This window comes from Schistocerca serialis, chromosome 1 (assembly GCF_023864345.2).
Source record: "Schistocerca serialis cubense isolate TAMUIC-IGC-003099 chromosome 1, iqSchSeri2.2, whole genome shotgun sequence".
NCBI lineage: Eukaryota > Metazoa > Arthropoda > Insecta > Orthoptera > Acrididae > Schistocerca > Schistocerca serialis.
Window position 1 is genome coordinate 637,164,084 of NC_064638.1, and position 17,854 is coordinate 637,181,937.

The following is a 17,854-nucleotide window of genomic DNA, read 5'->3' on the forward strand; positions in this document are numbered from 1 at the left end:
GATTATTTATTTAAGGAACTTTAAATTGGGATGCATCCGTGGTCTAGGGGTTGCGTATTTGATTCATAATCAAAACATCTTTGGTCCCGAGTTCGCATGCCACCGCTGCTTGAATTTTGATTAATAATCAGCATTGTTGGCCGAAGACTTCCGGCATAAGAAGTAACCCCTCATTCTGCCAACGGCCTCGTCAAAGAGGGCGGAGGAGCGGACAGAAGTTCAGGGCACTTTCTTGTTCTAGGTTTGGGAAACTGCCCCTAAAGACGGATGAATCGGCAGTAATCAGCGGCATTAGGGTGCAGAAGGCAATGGAAACCACTGCATTAAAGACACGTAACGTGTACCCACAGGACATGTGGCCTGTAATTGACGAAGTGCCATGATGACCTCTCCATTGGCAAAAGATTTCGGGATAGTCCCCCATTCGAATCTCTGGGAGGGGATTGCCAATGTGAAGGTTACCATAAGAAAAAAAGTGAACAGTCAGCGGAAGGATAACGTTCCACGAGTCGGGGCCTGGAATGTCAGAAACTTGAATGAGGTAAGGAAACTAGAAAATCTGAAAAGGCTCACTCTAGATATAGTAGGGGTCAGTGAAGTGAAGTGGAAAGAAAAGGATTTCTGATCAGATGAGTATACGGTAATATTAACAGCAGCAGAAAATGGCATAACGGGAGTAGGAATCGTTATGAATAGGAAGGTAGGGCAGATAGTGTGTTACTGTGAACAGTTCAGTGATAGGGTTGTTGCTATCAGAATCGACAGCAATCCGACACCGACAACGATAGTTAAGGTATACATGCCGACGTCGCAAGCTGAAGATGAAGAGATAAAAAAGTGTGTGAGGATATTGAAAAGGTAATGCAGTACACCAAGTGATATGAAAATGTAATAGTCATGGGAGACTGTAATGCAGTTGTAGGGGAAAGAGTAGAAGAGAAGGTTACAGGATAATACGAGCTTGGGACAATGAATGAGAGAGCAGAAAGACTGAGTTCTGTAACAAGTTTCAGCTAGTAATAGCGAATACTCTGTTCAAGAATCACAAGAGGATAAGGTTTACTCAGAAAAGGCCGGGTGACACGGAAAGATTTCAGTTAGATAACATCATGGTCAGACAGAGATTCCGAAATCAGATACTGGATTGTAAGGCGTATCCAGCAGCAGACATAGGTTCTGATCACAATATAGTAGTAAGGAAAGTAGGGTGAATTTTAAGACATTAACCAGGAAGAATCAACACTCAAAGAAGTGGGTTACGGAAGTACTAAGGAATGATGAGATACGGTTGAAGTTCTCTAAGGCTACAGACGCAGCAATAAGGAATAGCTCAGTCGGCAGTACAGTTGAAGAGAAATGAACATCTCTAAATAGCGCCATCACAGAAGTTGGGAAGGAAAACGTAGGTACAAAGAAGGTAACTGCGAGGAAGCCATGGGTAACAGAACGGCTGCAGGAAAAATGTGAAGACATCGAAAAAGAAATAACTCTCGGAAGGACAGACTCGGCATACAGGAGAGTCAAAACAACCTTCCGTGATATTAAAAACAAGGGTGGTAACGTTAAGAGTACATCGGGAATTCCATTGATAAATGCAGAGGAGAGAGCGGAGAAGGAAAGAATACACTGAAAACCTGTGTGAGGGAGAGGAATGTCTGATGTGATAGAAGAAGAAACAGGAGTCGATTTAGAAAAGATAGGGGTTCCAGTATTAGAATCAGAATTTAAAAGAGCTTTGGAGGACTTGAAGTCAAATAAGGCAGAAGGGATAGACAACATTCCATCAGAATTTCGACCGGCCGCGGTGGTCTCGCGGTTAAGGCGCTCAGTCCGGAACCGCGCGACTGCGACGGCCGCAGGTTCGAATCCTGCCTCGGGCATGGATGTGTGTGATGTCCTTAGGTTAGTTAGGTTTAAGTAGTTCTAAGTTCTAGGGGACTGATGACCACAGAAGTTAAGTCCCATAGTGCTCAGAACCATTCATTCAGAATTTCTAAACTCGTTGGGGCTGTGGCAACCAAACGACCATTCACGTCGGTGTGCAGAATGAATCAGTCTGGCGACATACCATCTATCTTTCGGAATAGCATCATCCACACAATTCCGAAGATGGCAATAGCTGACATGTGAGAAAATTACAGCGCAATCAGCTTAACAGCTCATGCATCCAAGTTGCTTACAAGAATAATATACAGAATAATGGTAAAGAAAATTGAGGTTGTGCTAGATGACGATCAGTTTGGCTTTAGGAAAGGTAAAGGCACGAGAGAGGCAATTCTGTCGTTGGGGTTAATAATGGAAGCTAGACTAAAGAAAAAAATGGCTCTGAGCACTATGAGACTCAACTGCTGTGGTCATAAGTCCCCTAGAACTTAGAACTACTTAAACGTAACTAACCTAAGGACATCACACACATCCATGCCCGAGGCAGGATTCGAACCTGCGACCGTAGCGGTCGTGCGGTTCCAGACTGTAGCGCCTTTAACCGCTCGGCCACTCCGGCCGGCTAGACTAAAGAAAAATAGACGCACTTTCATAGAATTTGTCGACCAGGAAAAAGCGTTCGACAATTTAAAATGGTGCAAGATGTTCGAAATTCTAAGAAAATTAGGGATAAGCTGTAGGGAGAGACGGGTCATATGCAATATGTACAACAGCCAAGAGGGAATAATAAGAGTGGATGACCAAGAACGAAGTGCTCGTATTAAAAAGGGTGTAAGACAAGGATGTGGTCTCTCACCCCTACTGTTCAATCTCTACATCGAGGAAGATTCGCTGACGACATTGCTATCCTGAGAGAAAGTGGAGAAGAATTACATGATCTGCTGACCGGAATGAACAGTCTAATGAGTACAGAGTATGGACTGAGAGTCAATCGAAGACAGACGAAGGTAATGAGAAGTAGTAGGAATGAGAATAGCGAGAAACATAACATCAGGATTGATGGTCAAGAAGTAGATGAAGTTAAGGTGTTCTGCTACCTAGGCAGACGGACAGAGCAAGGAGGGCATCTAAAGCAGACTAGCAGTGTCAAAAAGGGCATTTATGTCCAAGAGAAGTCTACTAATATGAAATATCGGCCTTAATTTCAGGAAGAAATTTCTGTGAATGTACGTCTGGAGTACAGCATTGTGTGGTAGTGAAACATGGACTGTGGGAAAACCGGAACAGAAGAGAATCGAAGCATTTGAGATGTGGTGCTACAGACGAATGTTGAAAATTAGGTGGACTGATATGTTAAGGAATGATGTGGTTTTGAGCTGAATCGGAGAGGAAAAGAAGATGTGGAAAACACTGATAAGGAGAAGGGACAGGATGATAGGACATATATTAAAACATGATTGAATGACTTCCTAGAAAGAGCTGTAGAGTGTGGAGGAAAACAGAGATTGGAATAATTCCAGCAAACCCTTGAGGACGTAGGTTGCAGGTGCTACTTTGAGATGAAGGGGATAGCACAGGAGAGGAATTCGTGGCGGGCTGCATCAAACCAGTCAAAAGACTGATGATACGAAAAAATAAATAAAATAAAATAAAAGTTTTGAGGCCTACACCTTAGTGCCCTTGACTGCCTTTCTTATTTAATAGACAATAACGTTCCGTTTATGTCCCACGTACACCCAGTAACAGTTGCGTGTTTCGAAAAATTACTGTTTGAGGAAGGATATGTGAAACAACGTCTGTCTGTCAGGCTTGAATGCCTCGCAGTATTGGGCGGGCCGACAATTCGGGGTCTAGCGGGAGAATTGGTAGTTGTCCACGCTGCCTGCTATGTGCGACGTTCGTGTCCGTACCTGCTTGGCGCCTGGAGCTCAGATATGCAGGATGATTTTTTCCGCTGTGTGCAAGCCCTAGGGCCCTGGTTCCCGGGTTCGATTCCCGTCGGGGTCAGGGATTTTCTCTGCCTCGTGATGACTGGGTGTTGTGTGATGTCCTTAGGTTAGTTAGGTTTAAGTAGTTCTAAGTTCTAGGGGACTGATGACCATAGATGTTAAATGCCATAGTGCTCAGAGCCATTTTTTGCAAGGCCTAGGGATTGATTGATAATAGGATACGGAATAAAAAAGGCCTAATGTACTTATGTCCGGAAATGCATGGTTTCCATGTGAGAGACCGTTTATTCACACATACCTTGTTACAGAGACTGCGCACTAATACACGCTGTACCACGCAGCCACAGTCACGTATGCAAGGTTTCCTCCCAGTGGGTGGTACAGTACCTCATACGTCAAGCCCTAGCGCCCTCTCCCACCATTGTATGTATTGTATTGTATGTTAACCTGGGACCTAGGAACGACGGAGAGGCTCCGTCCCCGCCGCAGCCGCAGTGGTCCACAACCCCACAATCCTGCCTCGGCCATGGATGTGTGTGTTGTCCTTAGGTTAGTTAGGTTTAAGTAGTTCTAAGTTCTAGGGGATTTATGACCTCAGCATTTGAGTCCCATAGTGCTCAGAGCCATTTGAACCACAACCCCACGACGACTACCGCAGTCCTCTTAACCCCTCCGCCGCCCCACACAGAACCCAGGGTTATTGTGCGGTTCGGCCCCCGGTGGATCCCCGGGGAACATCTCACACCAGACGAGTGTAAACCTTATGTTTGCGTGCTAGAGTAATGGTGGTGTACGCGTACGTGGAGAACTTGTTTGCGTAGCAATCGCCGACATAGTGTAACTGAGGCGGAATAAGTGGAACCAGCCCCCATTCGCCGAAGCAGATGGAAAACAGCCTATAAACCATCCACAGACTGGCTGGTTGACCGGACCTACACACAAGTCCGCCGGGCGGATTCGTGCCAGGGACCAGGCGCTCCTTCCCGCCCGGAAAGCCGTGCGTTAGACCGCACGTCCAACCGGGCGGGCCTCTCCCATCATAGTCATTGGTAACGTTGTGTCCGATTCACTTCCCCTTGTAGTGAATGTGACAGAGCGTATACACAATGGTTCCATATTCGAATCGAGAGCTTGCCGACAATTCAAATGGCAACAGATGGGGGGCAGCAAGGTTGTATCAGGAGGCCCATCCCTACAAACTCAGCATTCAATGTTTGCAACAGTGTTTCGCCATTTGTCTGAGACAGGGCCATGCCAGGAAGCAAAAAATCGTGAAGACTTGGAGGAAAAAGTGATTATCACTGTGGGAGGGGACCGTCGTGTCAGTACCAGGCAATTGACCTGCCGGAATATGGTAAACCAGACGACCGTGTGGAAAATTCTCCATGACAATTGTTTCTACCCTTATCACTTACAGCGTGTGAAATTCATACTAGCCACAGACTTTCCACGTCGGGAGCAGTTTTGTCACTGGGCTCTTCACCAGCAACCAGATTCTGGGATTCGTGCAAACCATCCTATTCACAGATGAGCCCACTTTTATGCGGAGTAGTATCAATCGTGTCTTCGCTTCTCGATGGATTGCACGAGCGTGACCTGCTCGTTCACCGGATCTCAACCCTTGCGATTTATATTTATGGGACCATCTCAAAAGTAGCGTATATGCAGAGTCCATTCCAAATGTGGAGATACCAGAGTGGCGTATTCATGCTGCCTTTGGCACGGTTCGGATGCAGGCTGACCGGTGTGAACGAGTGAGGCAGAACATGCTACGGGGCGCACACGCATGCGTTGAGACACATAGAAACCATTTTCATCTCATACTGTAACTGTGGTTGCGTGGTACAGCGAGTATTAGACCGCAGTCTCTGTAACCGATTGTAGCTGATTGAATTGTCTCTAGCATGAAAACCATGCACTTCCGGACGTACGTTCATTAGACCTTTTTTGTTCCGTGTTCTCTCATGATCAGTCCCTAGAATTTGTACACGGTGCAAAAAATCACCCAGCATTTATTAGAAAAGTGTCGGCTACTGTACCGATGTTCAGAAACTTAAAAGGAATATCTGTATATATAATAATTGACTGTCCTCTTGAGGCGTTAGCTTAAGTTGTGTTTCAGATGAAAGACTTGCATTTACAAAGTTGCTTATTCCATTTACTCAGTTACGATTGCATTTTCCAAGTGTCATTTAATGTCTATAAGTCAATTTTGTCACTATTCCGTTTGTCTTCAGTCCAATTGTCGAGATACTTAACGTCGAAAGCATTTATTGTTATCGCTTTACTATAATACCATGAAATTTGCATTAACGTAAGTTTGCTTCTGCCATTAGATCTATATCGATTGATCCCTATCATTCTACTGTTAATCATGGTACAATTATCGAATGAAAGCGGGATTAGCGTAAATCGGCTACTCGGTATGACGTGTAACTAGCAATCACTATAGCCACAAGCTATTCAGAGAGTTATGTAATCATAGTTTGTCACTTTTGCTGATTGTATCTGTATCAGAATTATTGTCTCAAAGGAAAACTTGTACCTGTTTAGATAACTGGTAACCTGTCGCTTGGCTAAATATTTCTTTATTATGACTGTTATCTGAATTGCTTACGCAAATAAAACTTTACATTTAATAAAAGGTGAATGAAGTTCTCTCTCCAGTCCTTCAACTTGGTCTTTTATGGGCGTTTTATGAGACGTCGATGTATCTCCTGACGTCCATTGGATGGGGACGTTAAGGTCGATGTCTGCTTGGTGTCGGGCGCTGATTACCGCGCAGTTGAGCGCCCCACAAACCAAACAACATCATCATCCGCTTGGTGCTCTTGAACAGGAGTTCGCTACGATCTGGCACTGGGTTCCTAGGATGTTGGTGGAACTACTACTAATTAGGCAAAATAAGTGAATCGCGACTATAGACACAAAAATATACTTTTTTCAGATGCACTTACATACACAGCTCTCAAGCTTCATGTAGGAGAGCTGCCTGCAGATGCAAAGGAAAACTTTTCCAATTAGGTGGTTGAAACTACCCTTTTGGGTCCCTCAACGATTTACGCCATAAGACTTCACTTTTATCACGTGAATTATTGATGAGACCTACTGTTTTGAAGAAATCCTAGTAATATTCTCTCATGGATTTTCTTCGTCTTCTGTAATTAGATTTTTCTAATTTCCTTTGCTTTCGTAGGTACAAACATTGCCTCTAATTCAATTTCTAAGTTTTACACTTCATTTTCCTCAAAATCCATCAGTCTATAGTTCCATTGTACCTCTTCTCCGTTACACTTCAGTTGGAATTTTCTCATTCCATCTTATCTGTCTCGTTTCTTAAGCGCACTTCTTGCTTCTTTATTAATAGTCACAACATTACAAGCAAAATCTATATTCACCAAATAAAGACGTTTTTACATTCAGTTCTAGTATCACAAACAATTCTACCTCCATTTCTTATCCTTGAGTATCAGAAGTAGCTCTGGTTTTGGTAACTTCCCTGTTACCACTTCAATCTTCATTTCTACAGCAGTCATAATTACTAAATTTCCTTCTCTCATAGTGTCAAATAATGTCAAGGATAACTGCTTTTCAATAAAAGGTTTCTTCTTCCTTTCCATCTACTTCCCTCTCAACTATTGGTATTATAGACTGTCGTCCATTCATCCATATCTTTCCCAAACACAAAATGATCACTCGTTGTTTGCATTAATCTAATTTCTCGTGTCATCTTATCAGGTGTTTCTTCTTTCTTACTTTCACTATCTGAGATCCCACTTACATATCTTTTCGTGTTCATGTTTTAGGCTACCTTCCTCTGCAGAGGCTCCTGAATGTCCTGAATGATTATCCACACTTATTCCCATTCTTACATACAGCACTCAAACTTCATTTCACTCAGGTTTTAATCAAGATACACACGCGTTATCGCCTATGTGCTTCACACTAATTCCTTCCTCCAAATCATTGTTTCTCTTTCCATCAATGTCACTATATGGCACTTCATTTTTGTGAGTAACGTTCCGCACATTGTCATCCGGATTGAGTTTTTTCAACAATGCTACTTCATTCTTCACTTATGTTTACAGGTGTGTTAAGACTTTCGTCTTCTTCTAAGAAATCTAGAAAGCTCTGTGTTTGGAAAGGCTATTTTTCTGGTGCATTACATTTAAGGGCTAAGTGGATTAGTCCATCACATTCCTGGCGCTTTATGCTGAATTAACATGGACGCCCTATGGCTCCTGGGAAGGGCCACTTCTGCCTACCTCTTGCGTCGTATTGCTCTCCAACATTTCATTCACGTTCCTGTGAGTCTATTTGTTTCAGTTTAGCCTTAAGCTTTTCTGTATATGTTCTCTTATTTAACTATGAATCTTTCCAACTAATTTGTAAAAATTCCTCTGAAAGTCATGATATGCGTCCTTCATAGTGAATAGTAGTGCTTTTAAGGCTTGTACTGAGCTAAAAGTTTCGGGGCACGTCACTGTTATATAACATTCTCCCTTCCGAGGTGCTAGAATCATATGGGCTTCTGCTCATTTCTGTTCGATCCTGGTTAAACCTTCAATGTATGTTCATTTTGTAACGTATTCAATTTACGTACGTTATAGATGCATGACCTGGCCTGATCCTCAGGATGTTTATTGAGGCCTTTAATAAGGAGAAATTGCTTAGTTGCTCGCGTTTGCCCTGTCTCAATCTGCGGTAAGGTCTTGCTTGGCTTTCCCTATGTGACTGCATCTCCCTCGAGCCTTACCTTTTTTCCTCAGTATTAAATGAGTTTCGGGGCGCTATTTGGTTTCTCTCACTACCGCTAAGGGCAAGTAATTATACCTGTTTTCAATTTAGTTAATTGGTGTTTCCAGCTGTATTAGATTTGGTTTCTCACTTCCAGAGCTTTGTGTGAAGGAATTTCTTTAATGTATAACTTAATGGTTAGCCAAATTCTAACTCAATGAGCAGTAAGTTGAGTCAGTGTATTTTGAAAAATTTGGCGTTTAATTGCAGGCGGTTGAATGGGGTTAGGCGTCTTTTGTCTTTCGCTTTCTTTGGTGAAGAGCTATTGTGCCTGTACTAATATTTGATTTGGACCTACCTTGCTTAGCCGATTCGTTGGTTGCGCTGATTCCTACCTGGCAGAGCGCCTCTTGCCTTCGTTGCGAGGCATGGGGGAACCCGGAATGGCCGTGTATCGCCGCGTGCGTCTTCTCGGCGCGGGGCGACTCCGACATGGTGTTCGTCAGCAGCGCGAGATCTCGCACCGTCGCTTCGTCACCTCCCTACGTTAAGTTCGCCTTTCCTTCTGTAACCTTTAGTGGCTTGTTCCTCAGTGACCCACGTGCTGAAATTCCGTCCAGCACCTTGATTGTAAGTGCTGGTGCAATACTCTGACATTGAGGACTTACGCCCTTGTTTCAAACACTTGTTGTTGAATTGTATTTTTGCTAATTCATTCATATTCTTGGAAAGGACCTAGCTTAAAAATTGCTGTTCCGAAATTCTTTCGGGGCCCACTGCTGACTTAATATTTCTTTAAATGTAGTTGTAGGTGTTTTACATGTTTGTTTTTTATTACATTCAAAAGCTATTCTGTGTTAAATATTTGTCCAGCACCTTGTATGTCAATTCTGTAGTTGTTCTAATTGTCATTCATCACTGCCTCAACTAAGAATTTTGAATTTCTGGTTTTCTATTTTTTAAAGATTTTGGATCGCGGACCACTAAATTTGAACTTTTAATGTAATTAATTGCTATCCTTGTGTTCGAATTAGAAATTAACCCTTTTGTTAAGTATGATTACCTCCTTAAAAATAAAATCAAATCGTGAGAAATGATCAATGTAGTCATAACCAGGCCTTAGCGTTCTACAAGGAGTTCCGTCCCTGTCCTGTTCCTAGGATTTCATTGGTAGCAGAGCATAGTTGATTTCCACCGGTAAAGGGAGGGAGGGGGGGGACAGAGTTCCCTTCTTCTTTTGACGTTATTCATCTGAAGTTTGACATTGGTGTTATTGTAAAATTGTATTTGATTTGTTAAGGGAATACAACATGCGGCAATGGAACGCAGAGCTTGCCTCGGCCTGTCATGCTTAAAACACGACCAATTGGAATATGAGCTTGAGGTACGATGGTTGCCAATCGAGGGCGGCATTGTGGATCTGGCGGCCAGTTCAAGTGCAGCGTTGCGTAACCGTTTTGGCATCTTTCCTGACACCGTTGACGAGGAAATTATCGCTATTTCTTGAAAGTCTCTTCGGATTTGCTGCCTGGTCCGAAAATCAACTTGAAGCTACATCAGCGAGAAAATTGGCTGTAGCAGGTCGTTGCATGATCAAGGTACACGGAATGACATTTGACGAGACGGTGGTAATTGACAACACTTTGGTTTTTGGGACTGTGTTTATAAAGAGGCAACTGTAATTAGGTTGCCAACTTCAGTAACAGAGGCAATGGCTTTCCTCTTAGCAAGACGTGGAATCCTGTACTAGTTTGCCAGTCAGTGTGTGAAAATAGTCTTTGAGTGCGACGGATTGTTGACGCCGGTGTTCTGCTAAGAGCGGCGCCACCTGCCCACTCTCGGAGGGCAGCAACTGTGACGGGCAGCTCCTGCGCCCTGTACAGTACGGACACGCGGCTAAGACGACGACCTGCAGCTTTGGTGTCAGTTTTCAGCGGGACTCGGCAGCAGCAGCGTTTTTTAAAGATGACGAACAGCTAGCCTGCGGCAATATTGAATCAAGTTGATTTTATGGATCTGGCAGCAAATCCGAAGGGACTTTCGACTTTCAAGACGTATTATGCCGGGAAAAGCCTACGAACTAATGTCGCAATTTCTGTTTGCTCTGTGGTAATGATTGAAGTGCGTCATAATATTCAGTTCCTTGAGGGTGGTCAGCCTACCCGAAAAATTTGTGTAGGATTCAGACCCAACTTCTTGTCTGGGATAACTGGCTTGCCAGTCTAAGGCATTTTCAGCCAACAGGAGGTTATAGTTAATCAGTTGATGGGGCGTGTGAAAGTGTTAAAACTCAGTATAATTTCCTTGGGGTTAGATTTCGAAGTAGGTGGTACAGAGGAGGGTGTCCATCTGATAGTTCAGGTTTCAGAACATATAGAAACCCAGGTTTTTAAATGATCTATTCCTGACTGATTTGCTAAGTTGCCTAACCCGATCATACATTTGCTTCACGGTGTTTAGAAACTGTCTACTGATCAGTCAGCCAATACTCGGAAGGCAGGGTGGTTATTGTGTGTTTTGAACTCCATGCTGGCGCCTTACAAATATCACACTCTGCTATACTTCATTTGCTATATCCTTTGTCACAAGGGTCGTTGAGTAGTTAGGTAGTTGGTTAGTTCGTTTTTCTGAAATTAATCAATATCGGGGCTCCGCACATGAACTGAGAACACGTATAATAGAGCAGAAGTTATCGCAATGCATTTGAAATTACCTCGAGCGTGTGATTTATTGGCGGGTACAAACACCCACGGAAACTCTAGATGAATATACGGAGCATTTTCGCACTGCGGTGTGTTCCTTGGAGATTAAGTCGTCTCTCGCTGTCTTGTTTTTATGAAATCTATCGGTATGATATGTTTGGAATCGTTTATGAAAATGTTTAAGTCGTGACTTCACGTATGTTTCGCTAGCAATAATCAATGTTGCAACGTACGCAAATTAATTGTTAGTAAAGGTACTACGTTGGGTTGTAATAATTTACTTACGTTGTAAACACACACGGCTAGCACCAAAATACTCGTGGTTTGGTTAAAATTGTAGTAGTTAATGTCTGATAAATACTGTTACAGACAAACATACGATATAAAACCTACATAGCTGCGATATTATTCTTAATATAACGTAAATTCTTTGTTAAACCAGGGCCTTTTGTGCTGTTAATTATGATTTGGTCAATATTTTAGACAGTGAAACCAAGACTTTTACCAGTCAGCGATTTACTCATCCGTCATGTACATTTAATGAAAACTTTTCTGTAATAAGTACTTTCTTTTCCTGATAGAAAAATATTTAAAGTTTTATTTCTTGTTATCTCGTGCGTGAAGCCTGAGAATCATGTGATGAATTGCATTTCGTAGAATGGCTGCCAATCCACGATTACGAGAAAAGAATGGCAGATGGCCAGTGATAAAACTTCAATTCTAGCGATAATTATTTCTACCTAATTATATTCCCGGGTATGAAATGAGATTGAAAGAACAAATACTTTTTATACATATATTGTGAAAAAATCTTACGTACATTTAACAAAGTCTTGCGTTCAGAAGCGTTTGATAGCTTCGAATGCTGACACGAGAGTGATCATTGTACTCATCCAGGTCTTTATCCCACATTTATACAGAAATTCGATGACGTGATATACTCGTAGTCTTGGTTATTCTTAAAATTTATTACACTTTAATATTATTATTCCAGGAGAGGGTATAACATCCCCTGGAAAGTTAAGAAAATGCTTGTCGCACAAAACCTGCTTTTAACTTTCCACTTAATGATCACTTCATGCAGTTTATGCAGGTTCAATAAGTTATTATTAATAATTGACATTTTGGCTGAAGGCGATTCAGAACTATTATGTGGATTTAACATTTTATATATATATATATATATATATATATATATATATATATATATATATATATATATATATATATATATATATATAAAATCAGAAAATAAAAAACAAAAAATTCAATAAAAAACTGAAAAAACAAAAGCCCATTCACAACCACTTTCATTTTCATCGCTACTCTCTATGTTCTTTCCCCCTACTTTCATCCTTTCCCAACCCTTGTAGTAATACGTTAGTTGTTTTGGGATAGGCCTAGATGGGCACTAGCCGGCCGCAGTAGCCGAGCGGTTCTAGGCGCTTCAGTCCGGAACCGCGCAAACGCTACGGTCGCAGGTTCGAATCCTACCTCGGGCATGGATGTGTGTGATGTCCTTAGGTTGGTTGGGTTTAAGTGGTTCTAAGTTCTAGGGGACTGATGACCTCAGATGTTAAGTCCCATAGTGCTCAGAGCCATTTTGAGCCTAGATGGGCACTAGCACCTGAAGGGGTGCATTTTATTTTTTTGTGCCAGGACACAAGTGGCTGAATTTTTTTTGTAGTTTTCCCTTTCCTGTCCACAAAAAAGTAGTAGAGCAAAAAAAAAAAAAAAAAAAGGGTCGGTAGACCCCTTGCCCGCGAAAGGCAAAGTTCCTGAGTTCGAGTCTCGGTCGGCACCACACAGTTCTAATCTGCCAGGAAGTTTCATATCAGCGCACACTCCACGCAGAGTGAAAATCTCATTTCTTGTAGATACAAATTTTGTCAACAGCTCGAGCTCTTGATACTAGCCAACAGATGACTATAGACATGCCTCAGAAATAATATAGTTATATTCAACAATTTCCACTGACTATAAAGTAGAATTCATAAATCAGAAGAATTACATCTGCATTCAAATTTAGATTCTAAAATCAGTTTGGAATAGTGACACCCACAAGCCCACACACATTGAAAGAACTGGACTCAAGTAGTACCAGGCAAAACCTTCATAAATAACACATTTATGTACATAACAGGCAACCAGGGTGCGGAGTAAAACAGCCACCACACGACACCAAGTGACGTGCACAGTAATCGGATGCTCACCATGATTTCCAGTAAAATCCAGCGCTCATTGACAAACGCTTGCTTAGAGAGCACCGCCGGCAGCGGTGGTCTAGCGCTTCTAGGCGCTCAGTCCGGAACCGCGCGACTGCTACGGTTGTTGTTGTTGTGGTCTTCAGTCCTGAGACTGGTTTGATGCAACTCTCCATGCTACTCTATCCTGTGCAAGCTTTTTCATCTCCCAGTACCTACTGCAACCTACATCCTTCTGAATCTGCTTAGTGTATTCATCTCTTGGTCTCCCTCTACGATTTTTACCCTCCACGCTGCCCTCCAATACTAAATTGGTGATCCCTTGATGCCTCAGAACATGTCCTACCAACCGATCCCTTCTTCTGGTCAAGTTGTGCCACAAACTTCTCTTCTCCCCAATCCTATTCAATACTTCCTCATTAGTTATGTGATCTACCCATCTAATGTTTAGTGTTCTTCTGTAGCACCACATTTCGAAAGCTTCTATTCTCTTCTTGTCCAAACTATTTATCGTCCATGTTTCACTTCCGTACATGGCTACACTCCATACGAATACTTTCAGAAATGACTTCCTGACACTTAAATCAATACTGGATGTTAACAAATTTCTCTTCTTCAGAAACGCTTTCCTTGCCATTGCCAGCCTACATTTTATATCCTCTCTACTTCGACCATCATCAGTTATTTTGCTCCCCAAATAGCAAAACTCCTTTACTACTTTCAGTGCCTCATCTCCTAATCTAATTCCCTCAGCATCACCCGACTTAATTAGACTACATTCCATTATCCTTGTTTTGCTTTTGTTGATGTTCATCTTATATCCTCCTTTCAAGACACTGTCCATTCCATTCAACTGCTCTTCCAAGTCCTTTGCTGTCTCTGACAGAATTACAATGTCATCGGCGAACCTCAAAGTTTTTATTTCTTCTCCATGAATTTTAATACCTACTCCGAATTTTTCTTTTGTTTCCTTTACTGCTTGCTCAATATACAGATTGAACAACATCGGGGAGAGGCTACAACCCTGTCTCACTCCCTTCCCAACCACTGCTTCCCTTTCATGTCCCTCGACTCTTATAACTGCCATTTGGTTTCTGTACAAATTGTAAATAGCCTTTCGCTCCCTGTATTTTACCCCTGCCACCTTTAGAATTTGAAAGAGAGTATTCCAGTCAACATTGTCAAAAGCTTTCTCTAAGTCTACAAATGCTAGAAACGTAGGTTTTCCTTTCCTTAATCTTTCTTCTAAGATAAGTCGTAAGGTCAGTATTGCCTCACGTGTTCCAGTGTTTCTACGGAATCCAAACTGATCTTCCCCGAGGTTGGCTTCTACTAGTTTTTCCATTCGTCTGTAAAGAATTCGTGTTAGTATTTTGCAGCTGTGACTTATTAAGCTGATAGTTCGGTAATTTTCACATCTGTCAACACCTGCTTTCTTTGGGATTGGAATTATTATATTCTTCTTGAAGTCTGAGGGTATTTCGCCTGTTTCATACATCTTGCTCACCAGATGGTAGAGTTTTGTCAGGACTGGCTCTCCCACGGCCGTCAGTAGTTCCAATGGAATATTGTCTACTCCGGGGGCCTTTTTTCGACTCAGGTCTTTCAGTGCTCTGTCAAACTCTTCACGCAGTATCATATCTCCCATTTCATCTTCATCTACCTCCTCTTCCATTTCCATAATATTGTCCTCAAGTACATCGCCCTTGTATAGACCCTCTATATACTCCTTCCACCTTTCTGCTTTCCCTTCTTTGCTTAGAACTGGGTTTCCGTCTGAGCTCTTCATATTCATACAAGTCGTTCTCTTATCTCCAAAGGTCTCTTTAATTTTCCTGTAGGCGGTATCTATCTTACCCCTAGTGAGATAGGCCTCTACATCCTTACATTTGTCCTCTAGCCATCCCTGCTTAGCCATTTTGCACTTCCTGTCGATCTCATTTTTGAGACGTTTGTATTCCCTTTTGCCTGTTTCACTTACTGCATTTTTATATTTTCTCCTTTCATCAATTAAATTCAATATTTCTTCTGTTACCCAAGGATTTCTACTAGCCCTCGTCTTTTTACCTACTTGATCCTCTGCTGCCTTCACTACTTCATCCCTCAAAGCTACCCATTCTTCTTCTACTGTATTTATTTCCCCCATTCCTGTCAATTGCTCCCTTATGCTCTCCCTGAATCTCTGTACAACCTCTGGTTGTTTTAGTTTATCCAGGTCCCATCTCCTTAAATTCCCACCTTTTTGCAGTTTCTTCAGTTTTAATCTACAGGTCATAACCAATAGATTGTGGTCAGAGTCCACATCTGCCCCTGGAAATGTCTTACAATTTAAAACCTGGTTCCTAAATCTCTGTCTTACTGCTACGGTCGCAGGTTCGAATCCTGCCTCGGGCATGGATGTGTGTGATGTCCTTAGGTTAGTTAGGTTTAAGTAGTTCTAAGTTCTAGGGGACTGATGACCTCAGATGTTAAGTCCCATATTGCTCAGAGCCATTTGAACCATTTAGTGAGCACCAAGAGAAGGATGTAGGGAAGATTACTCGAAGTCGGAAACCCACGGGTTTCATCCAGAAGACGTCACTGCGTCCAGTACTTGCAAAGGTCAGACCGGACTCCACCGCGGCACCAAAATGGACACAAACTGCTTGCAACTTCAACAACGATGCGCCGAATACCGTGCGTCCTGCCGAAGTAGCCTTTAACGAGCAAAGTTCCCCGCTGCGATCAACACTCGGCCCCGCCAAGCCCGCAGTGAGCAACGCTCCACTCTTGCCAACGGGCCAGGGCAGACGCTTAGCCACGACACGCAGCTTCACTTGCGCTCCTCGCCACCTGTCAGGCTCTTCTCTTGCAAGGTAGCCTCAGTCGTTAACTACCTTCTCCTCCGACCTGCCTTCTGCCGACGACGATAACGCTTCATACGCTCTTGCGGCCAGAGGGATTTGAAATCCGCAGGAACTACGTTAAATTCAACACGGCCGCACAGCACAGGTTCAAGGTTTAAATGAGTACTGATAGGACAGGTATAGTGACGAGAAACTTCGGGCTTCCAGATCACGCTTCCTAGCTTATATGCTTGCTGATTTCACAATATTTAATAGATTAAGAGTTTCAGATTAATAGGCGACACTCCGCTGTCGCACATGCCAAACGATCAAATTTACTTACCTTGAGACAACACGAGGCGGCTGGTAGAGGCGCCAAATTGCAGGCCAACCTAGAGGTCGTGTGACGACCGAAGTTTCGCCACAGCAGAAAGGAAACACGTCTCTGCTCCAGACCCAGGAAACAAGATCACATCGTCCGCTGCCAAAACTACCCCGCCAACACACATCTGAATGGAACAGTAATCTGCCAAAAGAAGGCTATAGACGAGAATGCCCGGGATGTAGGCAATATTAACTTGTTCCGAAAGCGACTACACGTTGTAATGGTTCTTTATTTACGTGACCATTACGGCACTCTAACCCCAGTTCTAAATACCAGTAATATCGTACTACTTTTCTGCAAAGTAACAGACATATTTTTGTGACAATATTCACATTTGGTTTTATTAATGTATAGGTACTCCGATGTATCGATATATTACAGTGATATGGTTCTTGTGTGTATTCATTTCTGTGAGACTGTCATGATCTTTGACTTACTTGTAACCGTTTTGGCGCGAATGTGCACAGAGCAGTCTTTGTTTCACTTTGCAGAAGTTAAGTTGTTACTTCGCTTTGTAAAAGAACAGTCAAGTCTTTTGTTTGGTTAAAGAGGAAATTAAATATATGAAGATTGATATAAAACTGTTTTCATGATTATGTGACAATTAAGAAGAAGTATATGTGAATTTAAAAGAAGTTTAATAAAAATGTGGATCGTGAACACCAAGTCAAAAATTATTTCTACTATAGCATTGTTCTGATCTGGGATTGTTTGGGAATCAACAAGATGTGCCATAACAAATTCGACGAAATCTATGTGGGAATCCATTAAAGATAAGTGCCAAAATCAATGACTTTTTTACAGTGACTTCATTATTTCCATTCTGACGATACCACCCACAGTCAATAACTTTGTTCTTGCCCGATAAAGTGAACATATGCTGCGTGAGCAACATTATTAATCTGATTTATAACTTACTTTGCAAGTGGTGGTATTGGTAGAACGTACAAGTTACAAGCTTAACACTCCTCAAAATTACTTGAACATTAACGAAGTCAGATACCAGCACATGCAATTCCAATTACTAGGGCATACCCATCTATGAAAGGGTGCCTTGCCTTCGACACAGACTATGTTACAATTTCAGTTTCATCAACACAGTTTTTGAGAGAGAATCCTAGTACACTTGCATGGAATATGGGCTGGAACAACAAATTACCACCAGTTA